Here is a 16,220-nt window from a genome sequence, read left to right as displayed (position 1 = left end):
GAATTTTATTCACACAATTTTAATTTATCAGCAGATGCATAACTTAATCTGTGTGCCAAAAATTAATCTCTGACATTTGCTGAGGATTTAATTGCATACAATAAAAAATATTAAAATAAATAACATTATGTGTTCTTTCTATTCTGACTTAAAGAGCAGTTCTTCAAAAGGATAGGCTCCTCTAAATGCTTTTTATTAAAGACTCGTGTAGAAATAATTAAAAGAACCTAAATATTAATTATACTTTAATCTATATTTTCTCCTATGATTTCAGTACTATGATCTCTTATTTACTTTATTGAGCATATTTCCAATCTTCTCCATCGGATTCTCTAAGCACAGTGAAGCTAAACACAATGCTGTGTAAATGTCAATTTCTTAATATCAAATAGAGTTACATGGAGACAGCAGAGTGCACTTAGAAAGAAGGGCTAGGCCCACCTTGCTCAAATCTGACTAGGCTGCCATTTCTGGAAAAGCCGTTTAGCCTATCTGCATTCCAACTTATTTACCTGAAAAGTGAGAAAATATGGAATCTCTATCATATCATTGATTGGAAAACCAAATTTCAGAATATACAAAAAAAATACCTACAGAGCATTACATGTGGCAAGTGTACGGTAAATTCTGATTGTTATTTATGACTGGTCGCATACTCAGTGAGTACTGGCCAATAAAGCAGAAGCCATAAGATGGAATATTATTTAGAATGAAAAGTTATACTTTCTACCACTGATTATTTTAAATCCTATTATGCTTAAAAACTCAATTCAAGTCTGAGAAGAAAATAGCGGATCTATTTTTGTTAAGCCATTAATTATACTTTGCCATGAACTCAGATGAAATTCTGTCTTCAGTTCTAGATAAAGCACCATTGTTTATATAACAGAAAAAGTGTCAAAATAATTCTTCCATCATGACGAAATTATTTTTTTAATTTTCAGAAAACAATGACCTAGAATAAATTAGACAATTTTGAAAAAAATGACTATCACAATTGTTGGAGCTTTTAATTGTCCTCTAATAGATTCCTTAATCTTTTATTATCCTTCATTCTCCTCAACAGCTATATAAGCTTAATATATAAAGAACTTTATTTGCTCCAAGACTTCTTTTTCAGTTTGTCAGCAGCATTTTCCTCATGCTAGGTTGAAAGATGTAAATTTAAAATAATTTTTTTACTCCCAAGGTCACATTGATGATATACATATCAAACATGGATTAGAATACGAAGATTTTATCTAATATATTACTTTTATTCCAAGTTGGCTGAATTAGAGAATCCTACTTTTTGATTCTTATTTTCAATAGGTATACACAGAAGATTTATTTATCTAGTAAACAAATTCATTCATCTCAAAACGATTTCCAGAAATCTATTACCTTACAATCTTTCCCCACAATAGTGCTTACTTACAAACTTGAAAGGGAGGAAAAAAAACCCAAAAAACAGGAAGATAGGCTGTTCATCCGAACAAGATTTTTTAAAAATTCATTTCTATGGTAATAGAAAGCCATGGGATGTATTTCTAACTTCTTTTTATAAAAATAGTAAAAAAATATCTTTTGGAAATAGTAAGAACAATACAGAAGGATGTACTATGAGAAGATCCCTTTCCTCAATTTATGTAATATGTGTAGAGAGTTTCACTAAAAGCAAAATATTAGTATTTTTAGGATGTGCTGGTTAATATAGTAGAGAAATATGCATAATAATAATACTGCTACAGCATTTATCTGAAAAAATACTCATAGGTAACTCCAAAGATGAAAATAATAATGTAAATCATCATATTTTGCCTTGGAAATTTTTTTCAATGACAGCAATTTCTTTCTAGCTCTGTTATTCTTAATGAGAATTTAAAGGCAACATGTCTGGAAACCAATTTCACTGCCATTATTGTGGGATGAAGGATAACCGAGTCTCTGTAAAACCACAAAGCTGTAGTGTAGACATCTTTTTAATTTCTGGTGAATGAAATGAAGCACTCAGTATGTTGCATAAATTAATTGGTACCCATTATAATCCACAGAATTCCAATGAAATCACAACGACCATCTTGTAATTATGTTAGCAGCACTTTTCCTCATGCAAAAATGTCATAGAAAATGAATGAAGTTAGTATTTACCTTATGAACAACAGTTTCATAATTCATATGGTGAGTTAAACCACTAATGGCAAATCAAAAATGATATAACAGCAATGATAATGACATGTAATTCACATATAATTCAGAAAAATATCGCTGTGGATTAATAAAGTACACTCAACATAGAAAACAGGTAACAGATCCCAAATAAATTCTTCATATGAAAGGATGCTGCTGTTTTCTTGAGACATTATGTATTATATTTAGAAATTTATACAGACAAGTAATCACAATTTCATATCCAAGAACAGGGTCTGGAATGTAAAGTTCAATTTTCTAAATATAAAGTTGTATATATTGCTACCTTCAATGCTAATTTTGACTTCATTGGCAGCATGTTTTCTTTTTCAATTTTATAAAAAATATACTTTTTATGTCTTTAAAAAATGTTAAAATTAAATATTTTTAGAGTATGTCCCTTGTTTTAGAAGTTGATGTTAGTTTTTTATTTTATTTTCCTATAATTGACTTATTTATTTATTTAATCTTTTAATGGAGGTACTGGAGATTAAACCCAGGACCTCGTGCATACTAAGCATGTGCTCTACCACCAAGATATATACCCCTCCCACAAGAAGTTGAAGCTAGTTTTTTACACATGCTCTGTGGGCGCTCAGCAAATAGTCATCATGATCATATTATATCTAATTATTTAAAATAGAAAACAAAAATTGATTTCCAACACATCTTTATCAAATATATTTCACTTTAAATTATCTTTATCAAATATATGTTAAAAATATCTTTATCAAATATATTCTTAATGTAAACAGCATTATATAAATAATATAAAAAAATCCTAATACAAAACAATAAATAATATTAAAAAGACAAAAAATTCTAAAATAGCAAAAACACACACATACACAACATAGATACATACACACAAACATACATGCAAACATACATACCCACACACATACATACACATACACACATATAACATTTATCTTCAGGGCATGTTTACATGGTTGAATGTAATTCATACCGGAAAGTAAATCTAACTTTCTCACTGGATATTCTTCTCAAGGTCATTGTGCTGAATGTTCTTGGCAGATTACTCTTTAGTAAGTCTCTACCAAGTTTCATCAGAATTTGGTCCACATCAGCAAAGATGATAGAAGTTTTTATCTTGAGGGACAGCCAACTCTGATTAATTGGCAGTATCTGCCACATTGTTAGGTTGAGAACAATCTGATGTAGTATACAGGCTTAGCAAGAAAGGTCTTTAAGAATGGTGAAGGGGAGCCTATATGCTATTCTTTGTCTATTCCTCTGTCCTATACAATGGAAGATTTAGACTTGAAGAGTTATCTTAGAAAACCAACTACATTATTCATGGCCAGATACCAAGAAAAAATTATTCCTCCATCTTCTGCACACTCATAGAATTTTACACACATTGTAGACCAACTATATAGAACTTATCACAACTTTTCATTATTTTAAAAGTTTATTTCTTAGTAGAGTTTGAGCTTCTCTATGGCATTATTTCTACATTATAATACTCAATAAATGTTCATTTCATAAATAAATAGGCAAAAAGGTGGTGTCATTCAGAGGTTTGGACATTAATATTTTCTTTGTGGAAGCAACCCAACAGCAACTCTTGAAGATGTAATTCAGCCCTAAGGCTAAATACATGATCCATGTGTTAAATCAAATTGGCATGATGTATATTTTCTATCCTAATGGATTGTATAATTTAATTCATCAGAAAAGATCTCTTGTCTGCCAAAGGCAGCTCTTTCATTTAACCTTATCACATGGCTTGGAAAGAACTTTGTTTCCTGAATGAGTTCAGCTTGATTTCTCCTGAATGTAGCCAAATTGGAGAGAATGTCAGAGACGCAGGAAGGAAGAGAAGAATATAACCACCATGAGCCTCTGAAGAATAGTTATTACTTCAGAGAAAGGCTATTGAGCACTAGGTACCATTGGAAAAGAGCCTTGTAATGCCCCATAAAATGAAAAGCAGTGGCACAGAACCCTGGAATCAATATAATCAATCAAATTTCCTAAATTTCAGAAATACCTACTTTAACAGAGGATGTGCCGAGTACCCTTCATTGGCAGCCTTTGACTGTAAAACGTATTATGTAAAAACTGTAAAACATACAACATATTATGAGCTCCTTTGTGTGCCATCAACTCAAGACACTGAAGATTCTAAGAAAAATAATACAGAAAATCTTCCCTGGAGGCTATTGATTTACCTTGCCAGGTTGTTACGGAGAACATTGCAAGTATGGGTTTACATTGTCAAAGTACAGCATCCAGTTGAAATAATGAAATATATCTGGCATCACTGAATAACACACTGTTTAGAAGTTAGACAGCAAAATACTTCTCTATACTGAAAATGCTGCAAATACTTTTAAAAGCAAACATTTAATTCTGTTTTTTAAGAGGGGAAAAAAATCTATTGAAGGTCATGGAATTTTCCTCTGTACCTTCTACTTAATATTAATAATAAAAATGACACATCAAAAACACTGTCCCCTTATTTTCTCATTAAAAATGAGTATATATTTTGTGCCAAGATCTGGGATATAAAAATGAAAATATTATATTCTGTGCCCTTGATATACCCAGATGTTTTTGATTTTTCTGATATATTCAAAAATGTAAGCAAGTAGAATGCTTGTTTCACACTGAGGTGTGCAAAGAAAGCCTAGCTGAAAAGTAGAGGAACTGGAATGAGAATGGAAAAAGCAATCCCAGTAGAGAGGATAGCACGTGTAAACAGTACTTTCATCATGGCACGCTGGCAAGTAATAGTTTTCTATGGAAGAAACATAGATTATTTGTATGGATGGGGTTAGAGATGTGACCTTTCTGCTTCTTATAGTACCCTAGACTAAAATAACTATATGAACCCCTTAAGTTTCAAATCATAGCAATGTAGCCTAAAGAAGAAAAAACAATTTAAAAAAACCATTTTATTTAGCCCACATTTTGTCAATCTGTCAATACTGATGCTATCAGATAGAAATGCCTGCGGGCACTCACCCGGGCCCCTCTGCTTGCAGCGGTCCCCACAGACATTTCCCCACTGGTGCCAATGTGGCTGGACCAGCCCCTGTGATTCTGATTCTCATTACAAGACTCATCTCAGCAATTACCATCAGAGAACTTAAAAAAAAAAAAAAAAAACTAGTTTATTACTCACAGGCCCTGGAGGATACACACAGCACATGGGGCCACAGAGTGAGGTCGCTGGGAGAGGAGAAAGAGAGGGTGCAGAGGTGGACCTTGGTCTCTACCTTTATTGGGGTCAATGGTGGGGTGCATAGGGTTTCAAGGCTTCATTCTTTATTGGCAAATTTAAAACATAAGAGTGAGAATTAGGAAACAGGAAGAGAAAGGCAGGGCCACTCAGGCATCATATACCTGGATCCACCAGGCTTTTCTGAAAGGAGACTTTCATGGATGGGAGCAGAACCTGGGCCTTACCCAGTTGTTTTGCTAGTAACTTGAGTCCTAAAGCTGACCCTTTGTTTGTTTGAGATGGATGTCTTTGAAATAGATGCTTTGGCAATCAAAAGCTTAGTGTCATGCACTTACACTACAGCCCATTATGTGCACAGTATTATTATTGCAATGTGTAATCAATATAAAAATTACTGAGACGCTTTCCTTTTTTTCCTTGCTTAAGCATTTGATATAGAAAACAAGGGTAGCCATCAGTTAGATCCATTAAACTATAACTTACTTTATAAGTAATGACTGTAACCCATCTTCACTGATACAACTCACTTTGTTTTTACAAAAACTTGTATGTCCTCCAAGCGTCAAGTAGCCTAAACAATAAGGGGTTTGCCCTGGTTGTTTCCCAGGAACCTGGAGTTAACTGTGTCTGGTTCAAGCTCCAGCTGTAAGAGCGGTTGGGACCACTGACCATCCAATTGGGCACATGCAAATGTCCAATTGGTGACTTTTTGCCATCAGGGGGCCCAAAACTCCACCCTCGGGTGGAGGCTGACATTTTCTGAACATGTGACCCATGAAGAAGCCTGTAGCTTAGCTGCACCTGCACAGAGGGACTATTACCGCACATTTTTCTTATCTCCAGCCACATTTCCCCAGGCTTTCTATACCTCATACAGCCCTATTTCTTTATCTCATAAATATCCCAAGTCCCTCGTGCTTTTGGGGAGGCGGATTTGAGACTTGTTCCACCATTCCCTGCCTTGGCTGTCTTGCGAATAAACTTTGCTCTGCTGCAAACCTTGGCATCTCAGGAGTTAGCTTGCTGTGCATGGGGGAAATGAACTTGGTTCAGGAACAATATTAGGTGTGTATTTTGTGCTTATAGTAAGTACATCTTGATCCAAACTAACAATACTTAAAGCAATCAGTACACATTTGGCTAGTAACTCCTGCACTGGATAGAAGAGTTTTAGAGCACCAGTTCTTAATATGTTTGCTTTGTTTTGTTTTTCCTATGAACTCCATGTTAGTCTTGCAAAACCAGGATTGTGTTTTAGTAAATTTGTTATTTATATTTTAAACATTTATTACAGAAACTGGCAAACCATTTTGAAGCAGGTAAAACTGGACTGAGGTGAAGGAACAATGTGAGATTGTTGAGAGTTGATGGGCCAATGGAAGGTGAGAAAGTAGAAAATGTGTTTGCAAGCTATGTAGACTAGCTGTTACTATAAGAAATTGCAATCATGGGTGTATTTTCTATTTTGCATAATATGCTATATTAGTTTTCTGTTGCTGCTGTAACATATTACTGCAAATTTAGTGGCTTACAACAACAAAAATGTATTATCTAAGTTCTGGAGGTCAGAATTCTGAAATGAGTTTTAATGGGACAAAACCATGTTGTTGATCAGGTCATGCTCCCTCTAGAGGCTTTCAAAAAGTACTTGATTCCTACCTTTGAGTGTTACGTTGGCTGTGGGTTTGTTACAAACAGTTTTTATTATGTTGAAGTATGTTCTCTCTTTACCCACTTTGGTAAGAGTTTTTTATCATGAATGCATGTTGAATTTTATCAAATATTTTTTCTGCATCTATTAAAAAGATGCTCAATATCACTAATTATCAGAGGAATGAAGATCAAAACTACAAAAGGTATCACTTCACACCAGTCAGAATGACCATCCTTAAAAAGCCCGCAAACAATAAATGCTGGAGAGGGTGTGGAGAAAAGGGAATCCTCCTACACTGTTGATGGGAATGTATTTTAGTGCAACCACTATGGAAAACAGTATGAAGATTCTTTAAACAAAAACAGATTTATCATATGATCCAGCAATCCCACTCCTGGGCGTAAAGCCAGAGGAAACTCTAATCCAAAAGCATGCACCCCAATGTTCATAGCAGCACTGTATACAATAGCCAAGATGTGGAAACAACCTAAATGTCCATTGACAGATGAGTGGATAAAGAAGATGTAGTATACATACATACATAATAAAATATTACTCAGCCATAAAAAAGAATGAAATAATGCCATTTGCAGCAACATGGATGTACCTAAAGATTATCATACTAAGTGAGGTAAGACAGAAAGAGAAAGACAAATACCACATTATATCACTTATATGTGGACTCTTAAAATACAACAGAAATCTACAAAGCAGAAACAGATTCACAGACATAGAAAACAAACTTATGGTTATGTGGGGAGGGGAAGTGGGGAGGGCTAAATTGGGAGTTCAGGGTTTGCAGATACCAACTACTACCTATAAAATAGATAAACAACAAGGTCTTACTGTATAGCTCAAGAAACTATTCAATTTCTTGTAATAACCTACAATGGAAAAGAATATGAACAGCAAAATATATATGTATAACTCAATCACTATGCTGTACACCAGAAACTAATGCAACATTGTAAATTGACCATACTTCAATTTAAAAAAATGTATGTATAAATATATATATACACATATATATATACATAGTCAGAAGGAGGAAAAAGAGAAGCAAAAGGAGAGATCTTGTTAATATACTTAGGTTAAGATGCAAGCCAGATGTATAGACCTCATTACCTGAAATATACTATGTTTAAGGAAAAAAAAAAAGATTTTGCTTCCTTGCCTTTTTCAGCTTTTAGAACTCTATTTCTTGCATTCCTCCCCTCATGGCTCCTTTCCGATATCCTCAAAGTCAGCAGCTTAGTGTCTTTGAATCTCTCTCTGCTTCCTTTATTATGTCAATTTCTGTTCCCCTGATCCTGTCCCTATCTTACAGGAATCTTTGGGATTACATCAGATTCCCTTGGATAAATCAGTGCAATCCCCATTTTAGCCCCTTGAAGTAGTCATACATGCAAAGTCCTTTTTGCTATAAAAAGTGACATTCACAGGTTCCAAGGATTAGAATGTGAGCATTTTTGGGGACCATTATTCAGCCTACCACATATACCTATTGATTTGAATGTTTAGTTACTGAAAAAGCATGTATAAATAATTTTAAATATTCTTAAAATATAAATATTAAAAAATCATTTATTTATTCATTAAGCATGTGTTAAATGCCCATGAGATAAGGATTGCATGGAAATTTTTTCAGGTTACACAATTGTACTTTTTCTAAATATATTCCAAATGTTCATGTAGAATATAAATTATTTAATTAGGTAAATTGAGAGTGATTTGATACAAAGGAAAAATAACACAGTCTTGGAATTGTATATGTGAGAGACTGCTATTCCTTTATATTAGCATTTAGAGTTAATTTGTGTATATGATATCAGAAGGCTTAATAGTATTTTAATTAAAATTGTACAGAACATAAATTTTAATCATTAATTTAATTTAATTTAATACCAAAAGGTATGTGAGTAGCATAGAAATTGTCTTCCTGCTCTTTTTGTTTTCCCAATTGCCTTCTCAGGTAAGGGAAAAAATTATCATGTTATTTTACCTACAAAGCCTGCTTAATTCTTTCTACCTTTTCCTCACCCCTCCAGTAAGAGGAGATCTAGTGAATAAAACACAATTTCAAAGTATTGTCAATAAACATCCTGCCTGTCATCAAGTATTTTATAACTCAGCAGGAGACAATGGTTAATAAAATTGATAAGACAGAAACACTTCAAATAATTGTTCATTGTCATAACCGCACTATGCATGTTCAGTGCTGTTTAATAAAACAGCATGATTGGACTTTCCCAGTAATATTTTTCAAAAGAACAGATTTGTCCTTTATTTATCTAAACACTGCACCTGGGATTTAAATGCTGTTTCATTATTGAAAAGTATACTTTTTAAGATCTAATGATATGAATTATAAAACCAAGTAATTCTATAAATGCAATGAGTTGGCCCATGAGAGATAATAAAATATCTTATAATATAACAATATTATCATCATCACCTAAATCATTTCTCATAGCTTAATACTACTACTAAACAACTGGGAGCATTATTTTAAATGATTTCTCTTAAATGTATAAACAAATATTAAAGAAATGCTTTGAGTATTAGGTATGAATAACATTAACTAGACCTGTATCATCCCTTATAGCATTGATTTTTGACTCATGCTTTATCTATCTACAATTTACCTAAAACATAGTGCCTAAAATGTGCTATTTATAAGGCATCTATTATTAATCAATTTGGCTATTTTGACAAAATCCTAACCGTGCTTTAATCAGGTAGAGATTATTGTAGTGATATTTTATGAGACTACCATTGATGCAATTTCTCTGGTGATAAGTTTACTTTCTATAAAAGAACAAGCAAACATTATCATAATGGGGTTTCATCAGATTTTCTAAGAGTAGAAAATCTTTCTTGCCAATAAGTTGTAAGAAACCATCATCATTTGAAAGGCAATATATCATAATGATTAAGGGCAGCCTGGCTTCAGATCCTGGTTCCACTTATGTGACCTTGGACAGATCCATCAGTTTCCTCACATAAACTGAGAATAACAATAGTCCTTACCTTGTAGTGTTGTTGTGAGGACTAAATGAATTAATAAATGTATAAGACTTAGAAAATTTCAAGTGCTCTGTAAATGTTAGCTGATGTTGTGTCCTCTGTATTAAAAGACAATGATAGTAATTATGACAAGTCCTATAAAATTGGTAAAAGAAAACAGAAAAGAAAAAGCAATTTGATGGTTACATTTTAAGATGCATTGAATTATGCTAGAATTTCAGAATTTATGCAAGTGAAATTCATAGAAAATGCCTACTATGTAATAAGCCCCCAATGTACATAATTATTTCTCTTATTAGTGGTAGTATTGATTGAGTTTTTTTGAGACTAGTATATTCTTAATCCCAAACTGATAAGGATAGTTCAAATATTAAAAAGTACAGGTCAATTTGCCTATGAATCTGGGCCAAATTTCTAACCAAGCTATTAGCTAAATGTTTCCAATGCTATATTAAAATAATAAATCATAATTAAAAAGTGTTTATCCCAGGAATAAATGGATAGTTTATATCAGAAAAATTTATCCCTGTAAGATACAGCAAAAATTAAACCAACAGAAAAAATATTTTGACATAAACCATTTGATACATTCAACAACCATTTATTGTTAAAGTTGTTAGGAAAAGAATGAAGGCAATCTTCTCAATCTAATAAACAGTATCTATGTAAAACTTATAAAATAAATCATTGTACATAATGTAAAAGCTTTGAACCATTCAACTTATAATTGGGAAAAATAAAGTTTTGTACTATTTAGAGATAACATTCACAGTATGCAAAAACTTGCTAGAATCAATACCAAACACCGAGACATGATGCAGTCAAGTCCCTCTGGAGTTTACCTGCAGACTTCCAGCTTTGCTACAAATTTGCTACAACAATTCAATGTGAAGATCTAGCTAATACAATATGACAGAAAAATAGAGCTTGGTAATTTTACCTAGAAAATCTAATGCAATCCACAAATCATTAGAAATACTGAATTCAGGAAGATAGATATATAATCAATGGAAGAAATAAACACCATTACTCTGTTTCTGTTTAGTAGAAAATAAGATAATATTTACCACATCTAGAAAAAAATATAAATTAAACAATATCTTAAAGTGAACAAAATCCTTATGAAACATTTAAAGATATAAAATACATAGATAATAAGACAAATTTGTAAAGGTATCTCATATATATATATATAAGCATAAATTTTCATAAAACCATAGCTTTGTTTCTGAAATTGATGAAGTGTTGGTCTCAAATTAAAAAATACAATATTCCTTATTCAAAGGATGAGAGCATGAAAGAGGCATTTCTAGGTAGGCCGTGGGAAACTTCAGGGGGTGGTTTAGACAGCTGATGATTTTTAAGGGAACAAAGAGAATGTGAGAGTTTTTCTAGAAAGCTGGACCTGAGTCATGAAGTGCTGTAATTACTAGGTTTAGAAATCAGTTCTCCTCATCTTAGGAAGCCAGTATATTCTATCCAAAATTAGAGCCTCATGAAGTAGTATCTGTGAGGTAGTTTACCATTTTTACTGACTTTTCCCTTTAGTAGCTAATGTGATCTGAATGCAGACCAGTTGGTAACGTCTGAAGTGGTTAATGTTCGATGGCAGCGTTCAGAACTAAATGAAAACACTTGAGATTTGATGATGAAAGTTTCATGAGATACCAGAATCTGAAACCCAACCATCATTTAAACTTGCTCACCCATATTTTAAGCTTTTTTTATGCCCTGAATTAGATATTATATTTCTGGTGCATCTTTCTTATTTTTTTAAATTTGTGGGGGAGAGGAGGTACTCAGTTTTATTTATTTATTTTATTATGATCTGTTTTATTGGAGGTACTGGGGATTGAACCCAGGACCTCATGCATGCTAAGCATGCACTCTACTTACTGGACCATTCTCTGTATTTCTGATGTATCTTCATCTTTTGGTATAAACATCTTCTTACCATGTTACTAAAATATACTAATAAAACATTAAAATTGGCCCTAAGGCTATACTTCAAAGGTTACAGTTAAAGATAAGCTATAAAATAAAACTAAAAAAATGTGAATGAGCATTTACTTTAGTGTACATAGACAATTAGAAAGGAAAAAAATGAATTGCTTCTAAAATGTTGTGCCTCAAGTGTTTGAAAACTTCAACATATTTTACAACTACCTAGAAAACGGAAAAAACATTAAAAAAATAATTTTTTTTTCTTACTTAGGAGAGTGCATTTCACAGTACAGACTAAAAAGAGATTTCTCCTTTGTGCTCATCCATGGTTGGTGCTCTGTGGGTCTCTCTCCTGATCTTTGTCAAGTCAACAATAATTATTATTCTAAAACAAACTCTTGAGAGCAGCAAGCCTGGCTCAGACAGCTTGTGTTCCAGCCAAAAACAGAGGCATAACTGCTGTCTCTGTGATCCTTCTGGCTTCCAGAAATGTGAGGGAAAGTGTGGGAAGGGCTGTCTACAAACTCTCGACCGTGCCCGATGGATGACAGCTCTGCAAATCATCCGCGGATGCAGAGATGCCAGGAAGTGAGTGCTGATGTATAAAAATGTGTCTCCACCATTCTGCATCCCCTTCTCCAGGAAATGTGAGCAGGGCAGATTGAAATTCAGAAAATCAGCATTTACCACAAGACTTTGTTCGGCATCTTGATTTAGGTTTCCAGACCCTGAATCAGTGAATTAAATGCAAGTCATTTAATTCAAACGTGATTCCGGGAAACTTCCAGAGGGGAGTACAGAAGTGAAGCAAGAATGGGGCCAGGGGAGGGTAGTTTCCTCGGGCTTTTAAGACAAATTGCCACAAGCTTGGTGCTTTCAAGTAAAGTAGAGAAATTTACTCTCTCGCCATTCTGGAGGCTGGAAGCCCAGAATCACAGTGTTGGCAGGGCCATGCTTACCCTGCAGGCTCTAGAGTTGAATCCTTCTTTGCCTTTTCCAAGCTCTGATGGATCCTGGCATCCATTGGTCCCTACGATTTTCTTCACAGGGCTTTCTTCCCTCTGTATCTGCCTTTCTTCTTCTTTTTTTTTTTCTTTTCTGCCTCTTGTAAGAATGCTTTCATTGGATTACAAGTCCACTCTAACCCAGTGTGAACTTTTCTCAAGATATTTGACTAATTGTGTCTGCAAATATTATAATCTTCAACAGTTTCTAAATAAGGTCACATTCTGAGTTTCCAGGATTTTCTCAGTACACTATTCAAACGGCAGCCAATTAAATGTGTGCTGTTAAGCAAGGTATCCTGATAGATAGCTGGAACTCAACCTCAATGCAAATTCTGGAAACCAGTGAGAACTGGAGCTTCAGAGTTGCATTCCACAGCCCCAAAGGGAGGGAGCTGACACTAACTCCTGTCAATTATTGGTTGGGGCTGTTGGGGGCCGGGGAGAGGAGTTTACTGGAGCTGGAGAGGAGGGGGCAGGTGACCACATTCTATGCAGAGTGGGTTCTATCCACCAAAGAAAGGTCCAGAAGAAAGAGAGGCAGATGTTAGCAGCTAGAAGTCCTCTGGTGAGCACTGTAATGGGGAGTCCTGAACCAAGAGAGAGAGGGCACCAACAGCTTTTGCTGCAGTAAGTTAATCATGCAAGTATCAATTCCATCCATCAAAACTTCTTTGGGGGAGATAAGATTTCAGCTAATTTCAGTAAATAAATTGACTAATAAATGCACACAGATAATCTATATGGAAATGATATATAATAGAAAAAAATTCAACCTCATCAGTTTAATCAGCTTTAAAAATACCTGTATGTAAGAATGAGTAATAAAAACAGTGAAATGTGTGTTTACCAACATCTTTGGTTTTGAACTTAGAACATTTAGGGATGTTTGAAATAGATTAGTGATTTGGCGTGATTGAAAGTGTTTCTCTGCCTTCACACACACACACACACACACACATTCACAAAAGTTAGTACATTACCAAGCTGTGTCTGACAAGAGGGTTGAGGGAGAAAAAAGATATAGAACTCTTAACCTACAGTGATATTTTATTATATACAAATTCAGATATTAAAGCAGTTATTTGTATTGTTCTTTTTTAAACATAGAGAAAGATCTAATGACCTGATAAAAAAAACGCTGTAACAAGTAAGATAAACATTTCTAAAGCCATGAGTTATTGTAACTGGAAACCTTGACTCAAAGATGACCTGAGGTAGATTGTTTATTGCCAATGTATAGTACAACACAATATTCAAGCATCATATGACAATATAATTTGTGTGTTAATATAATATATATTTTATATTAAATAATTATATAATAAAATATATTTTAATGTAATTTGTATATATATATAAAATACATGGTTATAAAGTACAAATTTCTGATAATCAGCTTTCAGTTTGGGAAAACAATTTGTGTTCTTTGCCTGCCTTTCCTCCTCCTGGACAAAGTGCTTTGGATTCTAAATTTCCTTTAGGAAATCCTACCATCAATTTTGGAATGGCTTTACCACCATCTGCTCAAAAGTTCTGGTCATGAAACAGAAGACCTTGTCAGGAAGCAAAATGAGTCATCTGAACAACTGTGATTAATTCAAGGGAAGAAGCACAGCCCACATTTGCTAATCAGTGTGTGTAAATCCATCTATGCATATGTAGTGATTAGTGCAGGAATAGTCACATATAGCAAGTTAACCCAAATAGAGTGAATCACAGGATATATTTTAAATGATCAGAAAAATGTCATTTGGTTGTAGTGATAGTTAAATTGTGTGTTAACTTCAGTAAGCCACCATGTGCCCAGACATTTGGTCAAGCATAATTCTGGGTGTGTCTCCGAGGGTCCTTCTGGATGAGATTAGCACTGGATCTGCAGACTGAGTAGACTGCCCTCTCTAATGAAATTGGGCTTCACCCAGTGAGTGGGGGGCTTGAATAAAATTAAAATATCTGACACTCTGACAGGTAACAGGGACCTCTTCCTGTCTGGGCTGCCTTGGGCTGGGAAATTAGTTTTTTTTCCTGCCTTTGGGCCCAAAGTGAAACATCAGTTCTTTCTGGGTCTGACGCCTGCCAGCATTTGGACTGGCATGGCACCGAGACTCTGCTGGGTCTCCAGCTTACCAGCTACAGATCCTGGGACCTGTCTGCCTTCATAATCATGTAAGCCAATTCCTATATCTATGTCTGTGTCTACACCTACATCTATACCTCTATCTGCATCTTTATTTCAGTCGGTTCAGCCAGAATTTGCCCTACAATTGATGTCTCCTTCTACTGATCCCCCATGTTACTTAGCTATACAACCCTGCTTATCCCTTCTTGCATTTGGAATGGAGCCCCGTTCTATACTAGGATCTCTTTTCCTCTATTGCAATTGTCCTGAATAAAATTTGCCTTCACCACTTTAATTTCTTTCTAGCTCTAGATTTCTCTCTGTCTGTCTCTCTCTCCCCGCTACTCCATCTCTCTCTCTTTTCTCTCTACCCTATTGGTTCTGCTTCTCCAGAGAATCCTGAATAAGACGGATGTTGATCTGAGAAGTGGCGTTCTGCTGTAACAAATACCTAAAAATGTGAAAGTGGATTTGGAACTGGGTCATGGGCAGGGTCTGGGAGAGTTTTGAGGTGTGTGCTTTAAAAAGCTGATTGCCATGAAGGAACTCTGGGTAGAAATGTGGACATTAAAGGCCATTCTGGGGAGGTCTCAGATGGAACAGATTGTTAAAACTGGAAGAAAAAGGATCCTGTTATAAAGTGGCCGAGGAATTGGCTGAATTGTGTTCTAGTGGTTTGTGGACGATAGAACTTGACAGCCATGAAAGTAGGTATTTAGCTAAGGAGATTTCTAAGCAAAATATTGAAAGTATAGCCTGGGTTCTCCCAACTGCTTATAATAAAATGTGAAAGAAGAGCCATGAATTGAAGAAGGAATTGTTAAAGCAAAATAGAACCAGAACTTAAAGATTTGGAAAATCTCGGCCTATCCATATTGCAGAAAAAGAGAAAGCTCATCCCTGCAGAGAGCACTGAGGGAGTTGCTGCACAAAAATTTGATAAGGAAGATGGTGTGGATCTCATGGACAAATCCAATCAGCCCCTAAGTAGCAGGTGCCTGGAATAGAAATGAGATTTTAGCAACAGAAACATTGCCAGATGGGACTAAAGGAAAGAAGAAAAATGAAATGCAATGAATGAGTGAA

Source organism: Camelus ferus, chromosome 1 (genome assembly GCF_009834535.1).
Source record: "Camelus ferus isolate YT-003-E chromosome 1, BCGSAC_Cfer_1.0, whole genome shotgun sequence".
Lineage (NCBI taxonomy): Eukaryota > Metazoa > Chordata > Mammalia > Artiodactyla > Camelidae > Camelus > Camelus ferus.
The sequence above is the reverse complement of the archived record's forward strand: the minus strand, read 5'-3'. Positions refer to the sequence as shown.